The sequence below is a fragment of the Stegodyphus dumicola genome, chromosome 12 (genome assembly GCF_044657685.1).
Source record: "Stegodyphus dumicola isolate Sdum_Otavi_A_Nest chromosome 12, ASM4465768v1".
Lineage (NCBI taxonomy): Eukaryota > Metazoa > Arthropoda > Arachnida > Araneae > Eresidae > Stegodyphus > Stegodyphus dumicola.
In genome coordinates, this window is record NC_140779.1 from 50,024,044 (window position 1) to 50,050,776 (window position 26,733).

General features: G+C 30.7%; 1 long non-coding RNA gene across 12 annotated transcripts in view; it reads left to right on the top strand.

The window, feature by feature from the left end:
- Nucleotides 1–26,733, top strand: part of LOC118203653 (uncharacterized) — a 254,465-nt gene that overhangs the window by 185,445 nt on the left and 42,287 nt on the right. For 8 of the 12 annotated variants that reach the window (XR_015044436.1, XR_015044433.1, XR_015044432.1 and 5 more), the window contains 2 exons: nt 13,485–13,634; nt 17,168–17,301. This is a non-coding gene — a long non-coding RNA (uncharacterized LOC118203653). Of the gene's footprint in view, nt 1–10,501; nt 10,605–13,484; nt 13,635–17,167; nt 17,302–25,874; nt 25,946–26,733 lie in introns of all 12 variants that reach the window. The other 4 variants (XR_015044437.1, XR_015044429.1, XR_015044431.1 and 1 more) reach the window with 2 other exon arrangements.

The window sequence follows — 26,733 nt, forward strand, 5'->3', positions numbered from 1 at the left end:
TTTTGCTCTTTAAGAAGAAAGAACTCGTGAATTCCATGCAAGCTCAAAATAATACAGTGGAACTTCTGCTGAAGCAAAACCATGGCGTAATTGTAAGCAACATTAACTGTATGTAAACAACTGAAAAAAAGCTAAACGCATGTAAACAGAGCATGCAATTTTAATTAGAAAGCAAATCGATGGAGATTTTACAGGGAACCAATTTTAAATGAAAACAATCAATTATGGAGTTATTATACATAAAATAATCAAGCAAAATTTTTTCGAGAAGCATATTCTTTGATTAATAAAAATCTCGCTGAGAAATTACATAGTACAGAAAATAAACAAAATATATTTAGTTGAAACATAAATTAGTTGAATTTAATAAAAGTTAAATTGAACAGGTTATAAAAGTAACGAAATATGGCAGGGTACGGCCTAAAACTAATGCAAATATTGCTAAAATGTGAGACGAACTAGTATAACACAACTAAACATTTAAACAGGTAAAAGTGCATGGGCACCAGAGACTTCACTACAAAGTCGAACAGGTAGTGCCCTAATACACTAACCAACTAGAGTTTTAAAAATTGGAATTAACCCTATACCTTTTCTCCTAAAGAACACAGGTATTACAAATCGGAATTGTTAGATTTAAGCATCCGAAGATAATAACATAAAATTTGGCAAAGTTACATAACATAGCAAAGTGTTGAGTATACTCATTACAATATTGAATTGCGTAAATACAATAGAGCTGATCGGTGGATTGGAATTTTTGCATTTTTACGTAAGTAAACATATAGGATTTGATTTTGCTATTATATTGGAATATCTGATTCTTGTTATATAAGGATATTTGTTACAGGTTACATGTATGAGCTCAGCTCTTTCAGAGTCCAGAGTTCATAAATAAAGTTGATGGGCTCAGTTTTGAAGCATTATAGAAAGATGTTGCTCGGAATCAGTTACTGGGGTATAGCCTAGTCATTGCACTTTCCGCTTTCTCGTTTTCGGTCCTAACGTGTGACTTGGCATAGGTCTAGTCCTAGAGCACTGAGTTTTTGGTGTATTTTTCTGATTTTTGGATATAGGTAGCGTTCAGATATCACCAGTTTTTTTAAGTTAAGATCTAGATGGGTTTTCGGATGTGCTCGTCACTTGTAAATAGGGATGGATTTGATTAAGGCCCTAAGGTATTTGAGATTTGGGGCCTTTTATAAGTCCAGATATTATATGTCAGTGCCAAATATGATTTTCGTATATCTAGGGGTTTTTTTGGGGGGGGGCAAGAAAGAAGGGGCCCTAAGCTATAGCTTGAGTAGCTCATACGGAAATCCTGCACTGCTTGTAAGAGGGCAGAAGAATAGGTGATGGTCTGCATCTCCTTTGACTTCACAGACACAATTATCGTTATTAGACAAGTTCCTTTTAAGAAAATAATCTGGATATGGGCGATGACCGGTGAGGTAATATGTTAGAAAGGACTTAAAGCTTCTGATTTCTTTGCTGATTTTGGGGTAGAACTGGTGGGTACGCTGGCCTGTTGTTGCGTTATTCCACTCTTCTTGCCACTCGTGGCTTAGATGTTTGTTTAGGATCTGTCGTAGTACGATCTCGGAAGCTTGATGTTGAGGAATTCGCTTCCTGGAGAAACAGCTGCTTGCTTTCGCAAAATTCCTCAGCAGTGTCGTTGCCAACGTTGCCGCTGTGCCCTTTGATCTAAGTTATGGTTATTTCAGCATTACAACCTTTAAGGATTTCATAGGCCAGGTGAGAATTGGTTGTACGGATTTCGGATGGAGGGTATGGTTGCTTGGCTGTCTGAGTTAATAATCTCACTAAAGCCAAGCTCTAGGCGATAGCAGTTCTCTCTAGATTGGATAGCCTATGGCTTGAGCAGACTTGTTGCATGAGATCTCAGCAGTGTACCGTGTGGGTGATATGAGGACGGGGAAATTTTCCTTAAAAAGATCCTCCACTATGATTAAATGAGAAACAATGTAGTATCAAGTGAAAAAACTCACACCTAGATACACGTACAAATATATTTATTAATTTAAACTTATCAAATTACATATTAATATTTGACGGTCTTGTTTTATAGCCTTCTAAATAATACTTGTAACCTAAAACGAGTTCTTCTTTCAATAACATGAGATTCATTTTGAGATGATACTTATACCACAGTGTAGAAGTACTGTGTTTACTCTTTATTAAAACATGAAGATTCCTCAGTATTATATTTTGGATGGTTGTGCTGGAATCAGAAGAGGTATCTTGGACATTGGAGCTAAGGCACTGCAGCATATGATGCACAGAAACTTTCTCATACTTTTTGCTGTTCAAAGGCATGAAACTATTCACGACATCTATTTGAAACACTAAATACTGATTAGAACAACAAAGTGTTTTTCGGCAGACTTAATCTAAAAAGTTTCCCCTGTGATTTGTCTGCTAACCGATGGTAAAAAATGTTAATATTTACTTTTAATAATCCTAAAATTACATAAAACATTGGCACTTCTGCAACTAGGGATTCTGCTCTTCAGTTTTGCTAAACAATTAAATTTTTCATAGCTTAGGATTGCACCGTGTAAAGAATTTTATTGAAAAATCATGCTAGTATTTTCGTGAAACAAAAAATTATGCAACAGGAGATCAGGAAAACATTTCTTGCTGATAAGGATTGTTATTTAAGCATGGGCCTAAAATCATATATATATATATATATATTTTGTAAAATTTTTCAGAACTTTATAAACTGTTGTTAATTCAGTCTTCTAAACGGAGATATGTAGACGATTCTTTTATGGACAAACTTATATATGAGGATACCGCCACAAGATGGTCCATTTTCCAGAACAGTAATATTTGTAAATATCTCAGCATCTTAATTACCTAAAACTACATTAAAAAAAGGTAATTTTTATAGTATTTAGTGAAATATTAGTATACACCTCTCAATACTTCAGATGTAATAAGATGACAAAGATTGAAATGAAGCGAAACATGCTTTGCAGCTGAAAATTGTGATATGGGGTTCAGCGAAGAATGTATGCATGACAAGAAATTAGTAACAAGCAAGAAGAGAGTGTATTCTCCGCTTCTTGATTAGCTAAATAAGTCGAGAAACTACATTAGAGATTACATTTACAGTAGATTATATATTCAAGCTTAATTATTCTCGTTTTTTACACAGCTATATTTTATTAATTGCTTTGGATTTCCTCTGAAACTTGAATTCGCTTTAGAAATAAATATTATTTGTTTATACTAATATATAAGTAGGGGATAATATCACTTCTAAGCCATAAGGCACTGAGGCACACAGGAGGCGGAACTTACTACTGCTTGAAAGTGCCGCTGCTGTGTTATCAAGGAGGTTAAGACCTGTTTCGTAATCCTGTCGGGATTGCAACATGCGGAGTCATGCAACGACTTCATATAACATTTTTTCTTAAATTTTATGTGACCAAGCAGAGCAGGCGTCTTTCGTCCCATAGAAATGAATGTAAAGTATTTCCGGACTTTCGGAATTCGACCAGCAGTCACGTGACACTAATGTTGGAACCGGTTGGAGGTTGCAATAAGCTCTCTACCAGCATATACCTCGTTGGAGTCATGCACATGTTGCATACTGTATGGAAAGGGTTTTATGTCATTATGAATGTCAGCATGCGCATGCTGTTGCGAAGGCATATGGAATTTCAACATTAAGATCCCCTCTCCCTTCAAGAATATTTTAGAACAACTGCCGCTAGAGTGCATGTCGTGATTCTTTGTTGTATAGATGACAAGGCCTGAGATACGATTATATTCCATTATTCCTCCTCATACAATTACCCATTCTTAATTACTTTGCACAATATTTTAATTTGTATCTTCCTCTTATTATTTTGATAATCATGTACTTTGATCGTTTTATTGTTTAAAATTTTGGCAATTTAACTAATTTTATTTGGTAATTGTTACTTATTTCATATCTACTATTAATGAAATAACCAATATGTGTTTTCAATTCTTTTTAGTCTAACGTTCTTTCGCACTAAATTAGTTATCTGAATTTGTCGCATTTTTCATATTATAGTTTAGGTAGTATTTTCAGCAAAGATCAATGTCTTCGGAGCTAAATTTAAATTATCAGAAACTTCGCTTGTGATAGCTTCTAAATTAGCTCAAAAGTTCTATCTCATTTTTCATACGTTGTTGCCATTAGTGAAAACGTAAGGTTTTATTCTTTATATTTAATGTTTTTTGAACATTTTTCTGTCGTGAAAAAAAGTAAAAAATTTGAAAAATAACAATATTCTGCCTGCAAAATGCAAAATCTAAATGCAGATCTAAAAATGCAAAATCTAAATGCAGATCTAAAAAATGCAAAATCTAAATGCAAATCTAAAAAATGCAAAATCTAAATAATTTTTTTTTTTTTTTGTCTCTTTCTTGTCTCATTTTAAAAGTAGTAGGAGATTTTTTCACACAGAAAAGGTTAACTTTTCAGCCTGGAAATTTAAAACTGAAGCTTTTTCGACCTAAATTATTAAAAATAAATCATACCATTTATTTCTATTTTTTTCTAGGTTTCTTCTTGAATCTGCATAGTTACATAAAAACTCTTTTTCACGTTATACATGATCTAGTTATCTATCGTTTGTTTGTTAATATGAAGAACTACCCGAGTGTTGGCGAGAATACGTTGTCAGTTTGTTTATATGAATTCTTTAAATTCTGTTTATTTTTTTAACACCAAAATGCCAAATTTACTGTCAATATTCAATATTTGTATGAACATGAGTATTACCAAAAATTTGTGGTGTAATTTTATTTGCTTTCAGTAATTAGAAGACGAGCGAAAATGCAGGTCATACAGGGCATGACCTCAAGAAAGTGTGTTTGGTAGGTTTTTCAGGTTTAGGAAAACGAAGCTATTCATATGATTATGTAAATATTCTTCAAGTTTGGAGAGTTTCTGGAGTGACATAGTGCATAAATTTACAAGACCAAAAAATAATAAACGACAGCTACTGTGAAAATGTTATGACAGTAACTGTTAAAACTTCAGTGTTCTGCTATTCTCTATAATATTATGCTTGTAATTTCCTGAAACTCTTAAGTGAGGACCAGATACTCACACTTAAGTAGAATTCACAGTTCTGCAAAAGATTCGGGTAAAAGTGAGATGAAAAAAAAATTAATTTCAGCTTCCTTAAAAACTAAAAAAATACTTTTTAACTTGAAGATGTTTCACTTTACATATCTTCTAAGAAGAAAAGGTCTCATTTATATTTTTCCTAATATGAAAATGTTTCCCTTACATTTTCTCAAAGATGAAACCGTTCCATTACAGTTTTTGAAGATTAAAAAAGAGTATATATATGTATACATGTACTTTAAGTAGTTAAGACGAAGTAATTTATTTGCTTTGCGAAAGATAAATAGAAAGTACATTGGAAGTATTTCATTGTTTAAATATCAGTCATGAACCATAACTCTCTTTTACAAATGAATACCAGACGCCCATTTTACGTAAATGATATTATATGTAGTTTGTAGCTAAATAAAAAAATACAAGGAATTTCATATATACTAGAAGTTAAATTTATAATGAAACATTTTTTTCCTATTAAGTGACTTAAAAAGGAAACCGCCTGAAGAATATCCATAGAAAACAAATCTTTATCTTGGTAAATGGTTACTCTGTGCATATTGATAAGGACTTTATTCACCACAAAATCTGTTCATTCTCGTAATAAAGGTACTTCAAAGATAACTGTAGTATTTAAAGTTGCATTTCAGTATTTCATTATTAGGAATTACATCTTTTCAGTACAAAGTTACACCCAAATAATTGTTCCCTTAGCTGATAATTATACAGCCGCCCAGACGGTTAGGTTAGCTTGACTGCAATACAGAAGGGCCCGGGTTCGAATACCTGAGAAGGCATAGTTGTAAAATTGTCTGTCCCTCCATAGATGGCAGCAGTGGCCTGCATACGGGGCACCTATTAAATGCCTCCACACAATAAAATGGCCACCACTTCTGACCTTAGTAGTGGCCAATGTCGTTATAGGCAAATGCCCGCAATTGGGGAAAAAAATAATAATTATTCTAGAATTGTTATTTAATTAATGTTACTAATGTTAACTTTTTCTAATACGAAAACTCCAAAGACTATTTAATTCATTCAAATTTTTCTGCATCACATACTACTTTAGTACAGAATGGATGGAACTTTTACCGAATTTAAGTTGTTCACATAGAATTTTCAACAAGTTTTAGAAAATATGCTATAGAATCAATTTTATTTACTTTAAAATGAATCTTATTGGCTTCAAATTTACTATGAGTTGAAAAACCTGAAGTTAACTTTGTAGAGACATTAGGACTTTTTGGGAGTATGAAAGATGAAAAATTAGCAACGCTGGGAATCGAAACACGGACCTCTGAAATACCGGCCCAACGTGCAGAACCACTACGCTACGAAGGCATGCTAAGAAGGCGAGAGAAATACATTATATACACCCTCTTTTAAAGGGCGATTGTGGTTTAGGGAACCCAATCGCCAAATTCTGAGTGTGGAGAATCACCATCCACCACCCTTTTAGCTCGGGCGCCACTATAGAGACATTAGGTATTTTTTCGAGGCAGGAGAAATTAAAAATGAGCAACGTCTTTGCCTGGAATTGAAACAGGGACCTCTGAAATACGCACCTAGCGTGCTAACCGCTACACTACGAAGGCATGCTAAGAAGGCGGGAGAAATACCTTATAACTTTACCTAGCCTTTTCAGTATATATACAAAAATCACGAATCATTTTGTAGTAGTACCAGCACTTAAGATACATTTAAAACTACCGAGCCAACTAAATTAATTTTCAATTAGAATTTTTAAAAGGTAATCATATTTATGCTATATATTATTAAATTAGTTCCAAGCGCTTTGGGGAAAAATGCAATAAAATATTCAAAATGCGCTCATTAGGAATAATAAAACTTATTTTGAAGAAATGTAAAATCTTGTAATGCAATAGCATGAAACTTGAGTAATAAATCATTTCCTATAAGCTGTGTAAGGTAATGAAAAGTATTCCTGGGACAATTTATCCAGGCCTTAAGAAATATAAGTAAGACTAGTCTGTTCTTCAGGTTCGATCACAAGTCGAGCTACTAGTGTTCAGTGACTTCAACCTCGCCCTTTGGTGGGCCCCAAAAGGGTTCAGGTTTTAACGATCGACTAAAAAAATTTTCAAAATTTAATCTGGTTTATCAGTAGAGATGTCCGAGGTGGAATAGCGAAACGTCTAGAATATTAGGAGATATACTAAGGCTAACATGAAAATTTTATATATCTTCTGTATGTTCAAAAAAGTGAAAAAATATGCAATGTAATTATAAAAAAAATTTAACATAATTAATGTTTTTGACGAAATATGCCATGAGTTAAATGTCTATTTATTTAAATCAAACAAATTAAAATGTAATAATAATAATAATAGTAATAATCTTGCGATTTGCCTTTATTTCTTTTAAGTAATTTACTTTGTTAATTAATAAAAGACGTTAAATATGAAAGAATAATAGCTTACGTTTTCCCGAATGACAACAGACTGGAATGAAAAGTGAAACAACTCAAAATCGTGTTTTTAGACTAATAGCCTTTTTGGGCTAATAAGGAGGATATCATAAGCGAAACATCTGATTACTTAAAATTAGGTCTAAACGTATTCACCTTTTCAGAAAAATACTACCTAAACTGTAATATAAAAAATTAGATCAATTCTGAAAAGTAATTTAGTTTGAAAGAACAGTAGACCAGAAGGAACTGAAAACACATGCTGGTTATTTCATTAATGACATATATGAAATACTTAACAATTACCAAGTAAAATTAGCTAAATTGTCGAAAATTTAATTATTAAACAGTAAAAAGATCAAAGCATACGATTATCAAAATAATAAAAAGGAGATTAAAATTAAACTATTATGCAAAGCAATCAGAGATGGGTAATATTAGAAGAAATAATGTAATATAATCTAGCTTCTCTCAGGTCTTGTTGTCGTCTACAACAACCAATCACAACATGCACTGACTGTTGCTCTCTAGCGGCAGTTATTGCACTAGAATATTCTCGAAGGCGGAGGAGATCTTCATAAAATCCCATGGACCTTATAAGAAATAGACCAACAGAAATGGGTTTTCTCCCTCGTCTGACGCGTTCCCGGCTGTCACCTTGATCATATCCGGAGGAGTAGGGACGACTTGCAGAAATTTAACAGTGGTAGTCTATTGCAGCGTGTATAATTGTCAAGAAAAAGCTAGTTGTAGCGCCTCATTTCACAAATTAGAATTTCTCCATATTTTTATTTTTGAAATTGAGATTGATTTTTAAAAATTTAGCATATTTATCAAGTATAATTAACGTTTCAAATAATTATAAAGCTATTGCATGCTTTCAGGGCTGGATATTTTTTTAGCTTTTCCTATACTGTAAGGAAATTTGTAACTACTTCTTTTAGAAAATAATATTTTAAGTCTGAACTAATAGAAAATTTCAAACAAGCAACTTTCTCTTGCAATTTTTATGCTTTTAATTGGTGTAAATAAGTAAAAAATACTAAAATAATATTTAAAAACGAATTTTTGAAAGTTTTGATTAAAATTCTAAATTGTGCTACTTTTTTAAAATTATAGATAAGTATTATAGCACAATTTCTGTAAAGGAATTTTATTTCAATTATATTTCATAATACATCATAGTGTATTAATATTTCAATTATATTTCATAACACTTTTGACTCCTTGATTTTTATACATTTAATTCTAATATTAAAATTGTATTTAAACGTAATAATTAATTTTGCTTGTATTTTATAGTGATTATTTTTTTAAATTTATTCTTAATTGCGCATAAGATTATTTACTGTTAATTTTATTTATTAACTCGAAGCAGCATTTTGCGCTGTTTCACTATTAATGTCCGTGTCTCCTTGCAAATTGTTGTTACCAAATATTATCGCCCTGTATTATATTTAAAGAAATTAAATAATGAAAAATCTGCATGAATACATGTATGTTTCTCGCACTGTGACAAAAACGATGGTATCTAGAGCCATCAAATTTTGAATAATGTAATCCTCCACCCGAACATGAGCATCTGCAAGGCCGAATTTCGAATTTGTTTTAATCTATTTCATATTTTGTAAAACTTTAACGAATTTTTGATTAACAAACTCAACGAGCTCAAAGCGAGCAATGGTAACACTGTACGGAAAATAACATTTTTATCTCCAGTGCGGAAATTCTAAAGATATGTGCTGTTTTCAAATGTATGTGGTTTATGGGCGAAGAACATAATATTCAATAAATATAGGTAACAGGCAAAACATTAAAAAATGGTTCCTTTTGGGTGTAATGTAAAATGAGTGCTTTTAGATTTTATTTTATCTTTTTTTTTTTTTTTTTTTTCCCTTCATTACAATCAGGAAATTTTATGCTTCGAATTTTATAAATTACTAAAATAAATAATCCACTTTAATGTTAATAATTTAATGATGATATAATCAAATAAATGATCGTTTTGTAATGTTATTATAATTTGGAAATCACTGCCTGAAAATGTTCATTAAAGTTTTTTAAAAAATTATCAGATCTTGTTTAATTTTACCTTATTTATTTCAAAGCACCACGTACTATCAATCTTATTTAATTTTGCTTCATTTTTGCGCAAAATTAAGTTCATAAATTTTGTGCTTAGAGTTTTTACCGTTTTACCAAAGTAAAGATGTTTGTACAAGAAATAAGAGTGAAAAAATGCGCGAAATGCAGTAAAAAGTGCTTTAATGAGATATATTAAATCCTATTTGAAAAAACTGTGACTTTCATAATCTCATCACTATACAAAGCATCACATTTAATAATTTAAAAGAGTTATGTGATACAAACGCCATCGGTTTCAGTTTTAAAGTAAACCAGGTAGTCCCTACTCTTTCTTGCGGACATGTGGGTGACGCGCGCCACGCCCACTGAGTTAGTCTATCTCTTATAAGGTCCATGTAAAATCCTCTATGACGTCAGGACAGCATGCTGATGCTGGCATTCATAATGAAATGGAATCCTTTCCATGTAAGGTGCAGCATGGGCACGACTTCTCATGTTGCAACACGGAATGACGTCACGAATAGAAAGAAAGGTTGTACGCATCCTTGATAACACATCAGCGGTACGTTTCCCTGAGCGTCTCAGGAAGCTCCACCTCCTGTGCACCTCAGCGCCTCATAGTGTTGAAAAAGTGGTATTAACCCCTACTTACATACTTTAAGACGCTGCTTGTTTCGTCTTCTAAATTTCTGTAATTGCTCGAATTTCTGCCATTTTACAAAGCATCAGAGTTATTTACTTTCTCAAAGGTATTTGTAGGTGTCAACAATAGACATTTCTTGATTTTCGAAAATGCAATTTTTGCTGAATACATTTTGAAAAGCGTTTTAATTAAAGTGAGTATCTTGGTTTTTCAGAGAGAGTTAACCGAAAAGTATCTTCTCTTAAAGAACTGAATATCAAGCCAGAAAATAGGATAGCTGAGAAGTATTGCATACATAATCTAGATTCATAAATTAAGTAAATGAATTAATATTTACATTTCTCTAATCAACATGAATATAGTCTAAAAAACACATTCATTAAACCTGTTCTTTATGTCTTTTCTTAGAAATGGTGCTTTATGGCATATTTTTGGCATATTTATATACCTTAACAACTTTATAGCATATTTTTGGCATATTTATATACTTTAACAACTTTATAGCATATTTATATAACTTTAACAACTTTCAAACAGTATTAAGAACAAATATATGATCTAAAATCACATTCAAATCGAACTTATTATATAATATTTAAATCTTTTCCGGGTAGAATTTTTAGTTGTTTCTAGTAAAGAGCATAAAATGGAAAAGAATATATTATATTATATTTTATAATAATATATATTGTCATATTTTTCAGTAATTTTTAAGCTACTTTTGGCGAAGTACCTCAATTCATGAGATACAATGATCAAATAAAATGAATATATTTCTGATCAAAGATAACAAAACAACAACAAATATTTACTGTCCAGTTATTGTTATCTGGAACTTATGTTATTCTGTTCGCTTTCTCTTTTCAGAATAAGTTTAATTTACTGTTCATTTTACTTATATGATTTAATTTTCCTTCAATAAAATAATATTAAGTCTTTAAAAAATAGTGCACTTTATTTCATTAACTTTGATTAAAAAAAAATAATGAACTTTAATGCACTTAAGTTTTGCTGTTTAAGTATTCCATGTTAAAAAATGTATTTTCTCAGTAGAATAGCTAATGACTATTTTTTATTTTTGTAATAAATATAAATAATAATATAAATTATCCCATTCACTTTAATAAAAAGGCATGAAAGCAAGACTATGAGGTTTTTATTACTCGCATAAATAAAGGTAAATTTCAGTGTTTTATTTTAATTGAAAAAGTTAATTATTTTACTTTCAATCAAATAAAAATTCCATTGTTTTCCACTGTATTTTTTAATACTGTTTTGCAGATACACTGATAAATTATAATTGTACAGTTTTCCTTGAGGAAAATAGAATTAAAAAAGATGTAAATTAATTAATTAGTTGAAAGACAATGAAGGGACAAGGAGAATTGCAATTTTAAAATTTCAGATTACAATCAGACAAAACAGCACCTCAAAAAAGTTTAATTGAAATTTAAAAATTTAAAAAGCGCAAACAGTTTTAAAAGATTACAATTATAACATTTTTTTTTAAAGTTTGTAGGTTTCTAAATTTGCTTTCTAAACTTTGTATGCAGATTCCAGTTTGACACCTGATGCAATTTTAAACGAAGTGATTAAGATTAGCGTGCTAGTTTCAGAAATATTACACCCTCTAGTAATTCGATGTAGAGAACATAAAGTCACATATTTAGAACGAGCTGTAAAAAATACCAGTGCTAAAGGTTAGGAGGAAAACAAAAGTGCTGTGATAACTATTTCAATGCGAATTAACGCCACATATAGTCTTACACATTTAACAAATGAGAAATTTAATTATTCAAGATGTAACTGTGCATATTTTCACTGGATCGCTTATGCACTTACAATAAATGTTTCTTTTAAAAGGCTATGCCTTTTTATTTTCCCAAGGCATAAATTAGCAATAAATACGTCATGTTTTACATTGCTAATCTCAATATTAAAAGAAATTCAAGTGGCGTTTAATGGAAATTTCTGTTTTCCCTGTTAACTTAACAATATTTTACTTCCGAATGATCTACAAATAAACTGTATTTTAAAATTGTCTTTATTCGTAGAATATTCAAATAACTTATGAAAACCTAAAGAAGTCGGTCCGTTTACTGGAAGAAAAAAAAAATAAATAATTAATTATTTGGACTGCGGGGGGGGGGAATTTTAAATTTCGAAAAAATATCAATTATAAATTTGCTTAAGTTTAATGAGGATGATTTTAAAAATTCTTTTTTATTTGACAAGATTTAGAGTGCTTTTAGATCTTCTGTATCTTTGTATTAATAGCAGATTTGTCTGACAACTAAATTTAACGCTGAAATGAATTACTTTGTTTTTGTGTGTATGTGATAATTGTTTGTAATAATATTAATATAAATAATTATCATTTAGACCTCTGTTTTAAATTCAGATGTTATTGTGATCACTGTTCTAAAGAAGAGGATTAACAAGGCTTTGTTTTTTCGAAAATATTCTAGAAATCTGCCTTCATTAATTAAGTAACATTGTTAATTTATTTACATAAGAAGAAAGGTAAATAAATAATTAACACATATACGTTTAGAAAGTATTAAGAAAATGTGTGTTATAGCTAGTTTTTCTACTCTTAAATCTTCAATGTAGGCATCGTGCATACAATGTGCAGTAAATTATTAAAGACAATATGTAAAACAAAATGAAAGAAGTGTTTCAGACAAAAGAATTGTTAAAAAATGTATAAGTTTTAGAGTATTACTTTTATGTTTTACACTAAAAGTATAAAAGTTGTATATGTGTATATTATCACACACAATGAAAGAATATTGTAAATGACAGTTTAACTAAGTCTGTTTTAATTTAAATATATGTTGTTCTTTTTTGGGGCCTTTTTTTCGCTTTAAAAATAATAATCTGTTATTTCTTTATGTAAGATATATTGCATCTAATTTCTCTTTCTTTTATTTTTTAAATGAATATAAATGAATTGCCAATCCAAATCTGTACATAACTGCATAAAAAGGCCATTATTTTAAAAAGTGTAAATATTAAAATAAATAGATCTGTTATTCGACTAAGTATTACATCATCTTGAAGAGCATTCAAAATGACATCAAGTAACGTATTTGAAATTTTCCATTACATGATTGTGTTGAGAGTAAAATATGTTTATTTTCTCACTGCACCATTAGTCATTCGCTCTGACAAATATTGTTCTTTTCTTTCCCTAGATGGCACTGCTATCCAAAGGGAAGCGTTGTCAGGTGTTGACAAGGCGTAGTGGGCTGGCTTCCCCTCTGTCACATCCCGCCTTCCCGTCATTCTTCAGCTGCTGTTTAGCCAATGACAAATCGTCTCACGAACAGTTGGCTCTCGTCGAGGTATTACTTATGCTTTGTTTATTCATATCTACGTTCATATCAATCTATGAAACTTGAAACTTCGCATGCCAGCTAGTGAGGAAAAAATTAATAAAACAATCAATAATTCGTTTATCGCCCTGATGAATGAAACAACAACTAGAATATGAAGGAAGTGTGCTCAGTTTTTTTCTTTTTTAAAAAATATATTTGGAAACGTTAAATGATAAATGACATTAGTAGCGCCATCTAGGGATTTACGTTTAAACTAATTTCTTATTTCTTTTAATTGTCACTGTAAAAGAAAAAAAAAAAAAAAAAAGAGAATCTGTTTACAAAGGTTGCTGGGATTGTTAACGGCAAAATAACACCAAATAAATATTCTTATATTTGACTCATAATAAATTTATTTCATGTTAAAAAATTTCACCGACTTCTTTAGTTTTTCATAAGTTGTTTGAATATTCCACGAATAAAGACAATTTTAAAATACAGTTTATTTGTAGATCATTCGGAAGTGAAATATTGTTAAGTTAACAGGGAAAACAGAAATTTCCATTATTTGAAATGAATAATAGAATTGAATTTCTTTTAATACTGAGATTAGCAATGTAAAACATGACGTATTTATTGCTATTTTTGAGTATCAGTAATAAAATATTAATAATATATATGCCTTTTATGATTTAATGTAGTAGCTATTTATGTTTTAAGAATTTCTAACTATTATTTTTATTAATACGAGATTTTTTAACACCATACATTACATATTTGAGCTACAGTGAATGTTTGGCATTTGTTTGCTTAGAAACAGATACGCTTTGTTTCCTTTACAAATGTTTTTACAGATGCAAAATAAACTTTTAATGCTTGAAGTGTTTTTTTAATAATCAGTTTTTGCTTTACTAATACGTGATACGCTCATTCCTATATTTACATACTAAAATTGAATTCGGGGGGGAGAGAAATTGCAGGATTCCCCCTCCCCCTTCTTTTTATGCCACATTCTTGAATGTCTTTTAAGCACAGAAATTAAACAAAAAACGATATGTTGGATCAGAAAGTCACACCACTACATCATGATGATGTTTCACTAGTATGAAATATAATTAAAATTATTTTGATTCTGAGCATTATTTTGAAGGAGTTTAACTGCATATTCTAGTAGGGCGAATATATGATATTTTAAATATTAAATAAGCGAAATGAAACATCTTTACAAATGCCATAAAAATAAATTAGTTAATATTTTAATAATTTATTTCTGCTGCATTCATTTTTTAAAATTATATTTAAATATAAAGCATTTGGCGGAAAAGATGAGCCATAAATTTCGATTATTTGTAATTTAAATAAATGGAAATATTCAGCTTAAAATACTTATATAGCTTTATTGAAATGCGTAGGAAACGAAGAGCTTGGTCTCATAAGACCAAGGCTTAAAGTATCAAATCATATTATACTTCCTTATACTTGTATATTTCCCTTATTAAAGTGAGAAAAATCGTTGATGAACCCAGTGGTGTTCAGGCTTTCAAACTGCTTATGTGAGCAATGAAAAGAAAATTCGTTATTGTTGTTGTGACTTATCTCACTTGTCCGACAGTACATCAGAACAAGCTCACGAAATCCTACCTATCATCGCCTACGACAACCTCTTGAGAGGACTATCATCTCGCCTCATATTTAGAGTGCCTTAATGCCGCACAGATACTATAGATTTACAAATATCCACACCTTCTCCGGGATTCGAGCCCGGGCTCTTCGGTACGACAGGCAGAGTCACTAACCACTATTCCCCTTGGGCGGCAGAGAAAATTTAAGTTACTTATTTATTAAATTAAATAACACTGAAAAAAATTAAGAATTGGTAATTATTTTTAAATGCAAACGGTGAATGTCAACATTCACATAGTCGCTTGGTATATGTCCGAACTATTTTCCAAATACTTTTATTTCTGACTTACACCGCTAAATTTCGACATTCACCGTGTACTAATGGCGAATGTTAAACATATAAGAATATTATATTTTCTTCTCCGTCATTCAGTCGCCAAAAAACGCACTTGAGACTTAAAATAAGAACTTAATAACATTAAACTTAAAACACACAGTACATTCAAAGTGAAAAAGGAAAATAATATAAGTTAAAAAGTTACTCAATTATGTGATTCAAATCTTATTTATTGCAACAACGTAAACTATTATGACACTTTTAATTGCACAAGAGGCCCTTGCTTTTACAACTGCATTTATTTGTGGAACACTTCCTTTTGCAATGACAGCGTGTACATATACTCCTCTCTTTTCGAGCTACACCAGAGCATATCTGTGATTGTCGGCATACGCCGGTGAGGGTCCGAATGTACAAGAATGTAATGCAATATTCAATCTTTCACCAACGTATTTGGTGAATGTTGACATTCTCCGGTGAAAGTCGACATTCTCCAATTTGGTCTTTCAAGATAACATATACACACAGACATATAATTTTTTTCCAAAATAATATAATTTTAACAGAGACAAACAAACATATCCTTCCCTCGAAACTCGAAGCCCAAGACTTTTCGTAAGATCTGCATATACCGGAAACAATACAAAACATTAAAAAGTAACTATTTTTATTATTGTTGCTTTTTGGCTAAATTATTTTACATACTATTCATGCGAATATATGCTGTTATTATGAATAAGTTACTTACTTATGTGGTGAAAACTTTAATTATTTATTCATTTTTTGCCAAGTTAGTTAATTTTTTAATACAAGAGCCATACTAAAATTTAAATTTTAGTAACAGAGAAGTCTTATTTCTTTTTAATATTATGGTTAGATATTAATTTAATTTAAAAAATAATGTGAAGAGTCAGAAAGTCATTGAGGCTCTATAAAATAAAGGAAAAAACTGCGCCTGAAAGTCATTATCGTAATTAATGCAAAATAAAAATCGCATTTTGGTATTAGAAGATCAAGTGTGTTTTATTAAGTTTATAAATCAGAAAGACATATTTTTTTTTATTTGCCTGTGATTATTGCAAACTAAACATGAGTTATATTCAATTTGTACGGAGCAAATGGACTTTTATCGACTATTAACATTTTATATAAACTGATTTCTTTATACCTACCTGCAAATAAAATCCTCACATATTTTTTAGATAATAATGATATTGTTTTAAAAATAATTTTCTAGAAAAATATGTTATCTGTATTAAAACCAGTTATTAAATTACATATGCATTTAGTAAAATTATATTTTATTTACTTCTGTTAAGAATTTTTTGGAACATGTAAATCATTTGCCATGTGAGAACTGCTATTATTAACACCTTAAGTGGGGCTAAATGTTTCCTTAAATATTACAAAGAACTTCCCGCTATCACAATATAAATATCGACTAGTATTACCAATAATTCGTATTTATCGTCGAAAAATTGAGGTAGAAGATCTTTCTTTGATAATAAATAATCATACAAATGAAGCCATATTTGTATAACCATATAATTGCATTTAATGTCAATACAAATAACGCTAAAAATAAATTTTTCTGTTTCAGATTTAATGGGCAAAAAGGATTTCTGAAGGAAAAAAGAATGTAGAGGATTTCAACTTGCATGTAAGAGGATTTTTCTTCAGGCAAGCAGTCTATACCTTAAATTAATATCAAGGGCATATGGATTCAAGTAAAAAGTAAACCTTTATTACGATTATTCCGATTTTCATTTACAATTGTGCTCCTCAAATAAGATTAAATGTTCTTCAGCAGACTAATTGAACTGCAAAAGTAGAAATGGATGGTGTATTTGGATAACACCCATCTGCCAGCTGTTAATGTTTCTATTCGTGTTGGTGTAAGATCTTTAATTAATTAATTTTTCAAATTAAAATATATTTCAATTTAAAAGAATTTGAGAAAATCTTAATACATTTTTATTTTTTTAATATATCTAACTGATGTAATTGGTACCATTTATGGCATATTTCGCAGATTTTTATAGGTATTTGTAACAATATTATAATTATTAAATGATAGTTCTAATAAACTAAATATAGCTCTAAAGATAATTTTGCTTTAAAAACGCCATTTTTTAATTTATCACTCATTCGCCGCTTAACATATTCGGTAGCAAAAGTGCGAGGAGATTACGAATTATTTCAATTACTATTCGTCATTGGACGTTAACACCCGGCTAAATATTGCCTTTCCAAGAGTTAAAAAAAAATCATTAGTTTTCTGCCTATTTTTACCATTTCTTTCCAGTATTGCTAATAGGAAAACTTAAAAATATCATACAGAATTTAAAATAGACTGGGCCAATTGTCAAACCGCATTCCGCGGAGACCTGAGTTCCATTCAATTCTTCTAGTGGTTCCAGAAGACAAAATAAAAAATTCGAAAAAATTTTTGAATACCTTGGCTACAATGAAAGTAAATATCGAAAATATTGAATTAAACAAAATTTTTAATTTCCAGATGTAATATTGAAAATAAAATTTTATTGATAAATAAATTATCAACTAGTAAAATTTGTCTTCAGACTACTCAAAATTGTAATGAAATAACATTTTTCTTCTCTTCTTCCATATAAAAAGTTAATATATTCTAAATACTTTTTTAGTATTTACTTTTCTGAAAATGTTAGAGGTTCCATAAAAATCCATATATGTAAAGAAGAAAGTTTGTGTGTTTGCCCTCTAATAACTCAGTTCCTACTATAGCTATCGTCACCAAACTTTCTAAAATTCTTTTTTGGGTCCTTAAAAAGCTCGACGTCCATTTTTTTTTTTTTTTTTTTTTTTCTGAAAAAGAATAGCTCAAATCAGAGATATTAATTAAAAACTCGGAAAAACAATAATTTTCGCCCTCATTTTACCGAGTGGCAACAGTCTCGCAAGCTGAAGATGAAAATCTGCTTTATTTCCAAAGTTGTTGCCACTGCTCGCTTTCAAATTCAAGAGTTTGTTAATAAAAATTTTCTAAGTTTTACGATGAAATAAAAATAGCGTTGCCAAGCATTGGATACATTATTACCAATTCAAAAAATTCGTGGGAAGCCATTTCGACTATTCCCATCTTCGTACGACTCTAATCAGCCGAGATATTAATTAAAAACTCTTGAAAGCGCTAATTTTCGCACTCATTTTCCCGAGTGGCAAAAGTGTCGAGAGTTGGAGATAAAAATGCTTTATTTCGGAAAGTGTTGCTACTGCTCGCTTTCAAATCGTAGAGTTTGTTAATAAAAAATTTGTAAATTTTACAAAATCTATGCATATAAAGAAGAATGTCTGTTTGCGTGTTTGTTTGTTTGTGGGCGTTATTGATTTCTGATCATTTATGATCAATTTTTTGCCCCATTTAATCGATTAAAATTGAATATAGTTGAAATATTGGATGGAACTTGAGCCTTTACGACCATTTGATTAGAAAGACGAAAATCATTGAAAACTGCATGCCATTGTTGATGATATAATGAGAGATAGTTAGTTTCTCTATCGAAATTTTTTATGTGTGTTCCATATTACATTAGACTGAAAAATGCATGACTATGAATCGTATTTTTTGCATCGTTATTAGAGAAGGATTACAGCGATATCGTTCTCTCTGTTGTTAGATGCATTATTCTCAATCTAATTTAACTGGCATCGGGTATTTCCGCTAGTAAATAAATAAATAAATAAACAAAAGTTTAAGAGCTCTCTGATTAGAAAAAATTGAACACCTCTAGACTAAATGAGCTACTCATACAGACCGAAAAACTTTCCTGAGAATTATTCACACCTATCCAATTAGGTTTTATACAATCGTAGATTCGTACAATGATTATGTTGCAAGGTAACTATGGCAACTGCCGGCTTACTCCTTTTCTGATAATAAATCATTAAGTATATTTATTTGCAATTAGTAATTCTTCATTTCACAATTTTGTTCCGTGATAAAATAAAAAGATACTAATTACAATTCAAATTTGATTTCATAGATAATGTTATATTTTACGAAGAGATTTCATTATTTGATGACAATGAGATAAAACGGTTTAACTCGTTTTTAAGTGCATTAAATAATATAAAGCATTTAAAATGTTATCATGTTTTTTTATCTTCTAACAAGGGTTTTATTCCAATTAGTTGAGCATATACAGTAAATGAGAATAAGTTATTATTCAAAGATTTAGAAAATACTTAAAATGACTTTAAAATGTATTCATATGATAGGAAGCTTTTGGTACTGCCAACAAAAAGGTATAATACTCAAAATTTGCAAATCATGTTTAGCTGTGTTACTAACTTACTAACTTCTTTTCTAATCATTTCAATATCCCCACAAGTTCTGCGTAAACACTGCACTTTTACAAACTATATTGCACATTTTCTCAGTGAAAACTATAATGCTTTAAACTTCTGTGTTTAATTTTTAGATATTTTTTTTTAAGATTATTTTCTCTAAATATGCATCGTACTTGTCTGCCTGGTTAAAATTTGAGCCAGAAAAGTTCTTTGCAAGGATATAAAGTTGCATGCAAATTTACATCATCATTAACTTTGCTAAATGAATCTCTGCTTTGAAACTCTCTCTTTTCACAAACTTTCTAAGCTCAGTAAACGTTAAAAAAAAAAAAAAAAAAAAAAAAAAAAAAAAAGAGCATTATATTTTACGGAGATTAATTCTTCATATTGCATACTGCATTTATATTATTACATTTATGTATACTACTATAGAAATTCTATTGGTCTTCCTTAACAAACTATATGCATTAAAAATTAGAATAGTAAGAATAGTGAGTAACAGTAGAAATATTGCATACCGAAACAAGATATCTCGAATCCTCTTGAGTTAATCCTAAGATTCTTATCTCAACACTTAACCATTTAATCACAATGTAATAAACTGGAATTGTAAATTTAGTAATATGCACATTTCAAGAAAATTTATTTATGATCCTGGCAATTTTATAAATATAATGAACGTCCCTTTTTTGGACCTAAAAGTTGTTCTTAACTTTTTTTTCATTAGTTTCATATTTAAAATTGGTTAATAAAATAAAATAAACGATATAACATATGTATCTGAGATATGTGCTTATTTATGATATGTCTTAACTGCTCTAGAATTTAACAAGTTTTGCTGAAGTTTGCTTTCATTTAGTTTTAATATCAATTATTTTAACTCAAAGGGCGTTAGCCCAGAAGTTTCACTTTTCAAATGGTTGCCACCAAATATTATCGCCCTGTGTTATATTTAAAGAAATTAAATAATGAAGAATCTGCATAAATGTAATTATGTTTCTCACATTGTCATAAAACAACGGTGCTTAGAGCCATCAAACTTTGAATAACGTAATCCTCCCTCGAATATGGGCATCTGGAAGCCCTAATTTGGAATTTGGAATTTGTTTTGTTATCGATTTCATATTTTGTAACACATTAACGAATTTTTGATTGACAAAGTCAACGATTTCAAAGCGAGAAATGGCAACACTTTATCTCCAGGGCGCGAAACTATTTATTGGAAATTTTTAAGATATGCTCTTTTTACTAGTTCACATTCTTACTTTATCTTATAATTTATCTTACTTTATCTCTTACTTTATCTCACTTTATCTCTTACTTATTACTCTTACCTGATCTTCTCGATAAGAATGCTTTCCATTTGAGCCTCGTGAAGCTCTATTTTGTTTTACCTTTATGACAATTCAAACAAAGTAGCTCTAAGAAGAAGGCAGCCCTTCAAATTATGTTAATTTTCACCTCAGATCGCAGAAGCTTGTGCCTTCTTTTGTGCGAATTTATGTGAATATTCAGTATTTGAAATATGAATATCCAATTGAATAAAGTACATACTATAGGAAAGCTATTTTTAGCTAATATTCGTAAGTAATTAATGAAATACGTGCGCTGCTATGTTAATGGTTACCGATTATTTTAAAGAACTTAAAAGATACGACACAAACTTTTATTTAGTAGATTCTTATTCCCACAGGTTTCGACCGTTTAAATTGAAATCATTAAGCGCGTGCATCCATCAACATAAAGACTGAGAAGCTAACAATGTTTCTTTATTCATATGTTAAACACGAAACCGTGTAAAACATTTCGAAGAATGTAAAGATGACATTTATCATTTCATGACACGATGTCGTAACCTACGAAAAAAGTGAAGTCGTATTCAGTCCTTTTCATTCCTACCATTAGAGTAGTTGAAACGATAGGGGTGAGATAGCTCAAGCAGCAAGTAATTTGGATGATGTCGCATTTACAAATGCTAGCGACAGCTATTAAAACATTTGCTCATTAAATAAGAACGAATGATGTGATATCGAATGCCAAATGTATTTCTTTATTCTTCTCCTACTGAAGGACGTTTAAAAAAAACTTAAGATGTAAAACTGCATAACTCTTTTTAGCTCAAAAGGACGTTAGCTGAGATGGCCTATTAGTCTTGAAACGGAATTTTCTGTCGAATTGCTATAAACTGCTGCATCACTTTTCAGATTGTTGCCACCAAATATAATCGCCGTGTATTATATTTAAAGAAATTAAATGATGAGGAATCTGCATGACTACGTGTATGTTTATCCCATTGTTAAAAAGCAACGACACGTAGAACCTTCAAATTTTGAATATTGTAGTCCTCCACCCGAATATGGACACCTGGAAGGCCGAATCTTGGATTTCGAATTTGCTTTATTATGTTTCATATTTTTTAAACTTTAAATAACAAGTTTAACAAGTCTCTTTGAATCAATGCCGAGGCGTGTGGCAGCGGTGATTTCCAACAGTGGCGGCTACTGTGGATTTTGGAAGGAACCACACTTCACAGAAGTCTATAAATTTAATCATTTTGTACTTGGTCAACATGTTATCTACTAAACAAATTTTGTTGTGATATCTCTTGTCTTTCTTGGTGTTGCAATTTGAGTGGCCAGCAGTGTAGTTTGTTTGCTGCAAACTTTGATCATAATGAGAACTTTGGTTCAATGCATAAAAAGTCTGCTCCACTTTACTTTCGCGGACGTTCCCGATTAATAAACCTGAATCCTCTACCCTCTAAGAACTATCACAATGATTTTTTGACTGAAGATCAATAGGCTGCTATTCAGAAAATCATGCCGATGAATAGTAATATGTTAACTCAACGGGTTTTACCTCTCCTGCGTGAAAGACACCTTTCTATCATTTAGTAAATAAATAAATCCGAACTGCGCATGCTTGTTTTTACTAATTTTCTCATAACAGTTGGTCAAGCTGTTAAAGCGATGCTTTATAATAATAGACAAAAGCCTAGGTCTCGTGAATGTTCGCTAGCAGGAGATCCAGTTATAATTCCACTATTTTAAAATGCAGTAATTTGTAGAGTAAAGAAGAGTTAAACATCACTGTGCTCTTGTCCAGAGACGAGCTTGAAATCTTGGAAGTATTGAACAAGTGCACCAATCGGGTAGAGAACATAAGGAAAACAGTGCTTCAGTTCCTAGCAATTAATCCTAACAATGCAGTTCAAAATAATTAATACCTTTTAAGCAAAGCAATTACATGTTATGTTATGTTATGTTAAAGTATTAACTCATATCTTTTCATTAATAACAAAGAAAACGTACCTACATGAATTACGTGTTATTTTAACAAAAAATTTCTCACTACGGAACTCTACACAATGTTTAACATAACACAGCGTTAAAATTTCAGGTTTCATTTCTTCATATATCACACGATTTTCGCTCTTGAGAAACGACGAGGTTTTTGCAAATGGAAGGATAATTTTCCTTCTTACCTAATGTGGTATTTCTTTTATTTATTTATTTATTTATTTTTCCATTTAAATATCTTTCTTTATTTTTGCCTTTTCATGCATTTTCCCAACCCTTTACATGCCTTTACATGCTTGTGGAAATGTTTTCCTTTTCCCCATTATGAAGCGCGCATATATTGCTGAAAATGATAAAATTTACTTTATTGAAACTTTGAAAATCAGCTGATTTACTTCTGTGCTGGTTATATGTACGGAGTTATGCGTAAGTAACACTTCTTTATTCTACTTGTCTCCTTTTTTATTTACTTGTTAGCCCAAAGGTGTATTAACCCAGATGGACTATTAGTCTCAAAACGGGATTTTGCGTTGAATCACTCTAAAAGTCTGAATCACTTTTCAATTTGTTGCCACCAAATATTATCACCCTGCATTACATTTAAAGAAATTAAATAATGAAGAATCTGCATGAATGTATGCATGTTTTCCGCAATGTGAAAAAACAATGTTACCTAGAGCCATCAAATTTTAAATAAAGTATTCTTTCAACCGAATATGGAATTTTAAATTTCATATTTAGTAAAACTTTAATGTTAGTAAACTTAATTTTTAACTCATTCATTAAATTTAATGAAATTTCGATTAAAAAATTCAACGATTTCAAAGAGAAAATTGGCAGCACTGTATGAAAAAAAAAAAAAAAAAGCGTTTTAATCTCCAGCGCGCGAGACTATCTATCGGAAATTCTAAAGATACTCTGTTCTTAAATATTTTTTTTCCAAAGGAACATTAGCCCAAATGCTCTCGAAACATGTATGTGCACGTAAATTTAAAAAATGCCCCTTTGGGCGTAATATAAATTCTGAAAGCTTTCAGAAATTTTTTTAATATATAAATTGTTAAGATTACATTTGTCGCTTTTAAATCTTTAAATTTTTAAATTTAATGATTTAAATCTTTATATTTCTTAAAATTACTGCTGAATGATTAAATTTCAAAAGTCAGTTAAAGATCTTAAACTTTTCTGAATAGCAGTACTACTACAAAAGCTCGTTACCTAGGAAAATAAATTAAGGGTCTTATTATTTGAATAATGACAAACACTCGTGATTAACAAACGTGCTGAAGAAAAATGATAAAGTCTTCCAACAGCTAAACAAACGTTTATTTAGACAGTAAAGCTGTAAAACAGCAAAGAAGAATATTTATAAAAGATTTAAATGCACAGATTCTCTTTCACGAGGGAAATTTACTAACACAAAAGCATTGCGCAAGTGGCAAGGAAGAGGAAACAACAGCCAGTTGCCAGAATAATTTCCCCTTCGATACTGATTCTTTTGTTACGGGAAAATAAAAAATAAAAGACATATTAAACAATATTCATCCCAATACTTGTAAAACAGTATTGTTGTTTAACAGGAGTCAAAAGTTTGGCCACCTCCCATTTCATAGGCAGGATCGGTACAGTGGTTGGCGATGCTGGCTGCTCTATCGCCGGGGCTGGCTCCAGTATCGGGAAAGGCATGGATGTTTGTAAATGTAAAGGCATGGATATCTATGTGGAATGGGGAGCACTTAAAATAGTAGGCAGCTGAAAGCCAGTAGAAAGTGGTTTTGGTTATACTGGAGCAAACTAGGAGACCCTTGGATCCGTTTCCTGAAGGTATTCTTCTTCAAAACTGGAGCAGAACTTCATAGTTAGCGTGGTGGAGCTATACCTGTACAACCCAATGGTGAAATTTATGTGTCACATCCACTTCTACCTCTATTTATATCTCATTTGAGTAGCTGCTCCTTTTCCGTCCACTGTCCCTCAGAGTAAATGCATGTCGGTCAGCTTTCCGTACGGCCAGCGATGCATACTGTTACACAGAATGACGGGTTAGGAGCTATTTTTGTACGATCACAACTCTTCATTTCCGCATGCACTTTCCATTAGAAATTGAGCTTATTTAGACTCCACTCTACCCGCCTTTAGATATTTTTGGATTATCTACACTATCTACCTGTTGGCCCACCAGTGGTCGAACGGTAAAGCCGCTGAGCACTGCTAGTTCGGTCTGAGGTTCGAATCCCGCAAACGGGCTGGCTGCATGAGCGTTTTCGCGGTTTCAACCAGTTTCTGTTAGAAAGTCCTTAGGCAGATAACCCTCGAGGGTTTTATCATAAACAAATAAAACAAAATCAAACTATCTATCCGTCTATAAAGTAGTTAAAGCTTCAGATTTTTAGCATTGTTTGAAAGATACATATATAGGTCAACAGTAAATTGACCACTACACTACGACGCAAATAAGAAACTCTGGTTACTGAATACGTCTTTTTGTTCTACATTAAAGTTTCGATGTAGTGACATAGAATATGATGTCAGCGCTTTTGCATTAACATGTAGTTGCAGTCGTGGCCGGTTGAACACTGTTTTATTCTGAAACATTCATGAATATAAAATAAACTACTCAATTGGCATGAACTGATAACATTCGTAATTTTCTCTTTCTTATAATATGTTTGAATTAAGGGCAAAGGAGAGCACCAAGCTAGCGGAACAGAGAAGCTTTGATGTAAAATGCATAGACTACAATATGAATGGTTAGTGAAGTTATAGTTCCACTTGCTTATTAATTATAATTTTTATTGTTTAATTAAGATATTTTTGGTTAGCAAAATTTAGGGTTGCTTTTGGCTGAAACACATTTTCTGTTAAGTTAGCATATGCGTCATAAGTGTTACATAAGAATCATATATTAATTTTGAAATGACACAGTTCAGGAAAATTTCTGATGAACATTTATAGTTTTTAGGATAGAAAGAAAAAATAATCAAACTGAGAAGGCTGCTTATTATTATTTCTAAAGAGTTATAGGAAATTAAATTTAGAATTTTTATTTCGCATATTTTTTACTTTATATTTTTACATATTCTTTACTTTATACCTTTACATATGCTTTACTTAATACTTTTATATATTCCTTACTTTTACACATTCTTTATACTTTTACATATTCTTTACTTTATACTTTTACACATTCTTTACTTTATACTTTTACATATTCTTCATTTTATACTTTTACATATTCTTTACTTTATACTTTTTCATATTCTTTGCTTTATACTTTTTACATATTCTTTACTTTATACTTTTGCATATTCTTTACTTTATAATTTTGCATATTCTTTACTTTATACTTTAACATATTCTTTACTTTATACTTTTACATAGTCTTTACTTTAACATATTCTTTACTTTACACTTTTGCATATTCTTTACTTTATTTTTTTATACATTCCTGCTTTACACCCCCCCCCCCCCACATATTCACCCTACACCTTAAATTAGGCTAGACCTTAATCGGTTGCAACAGGGAAACATCTTAGCA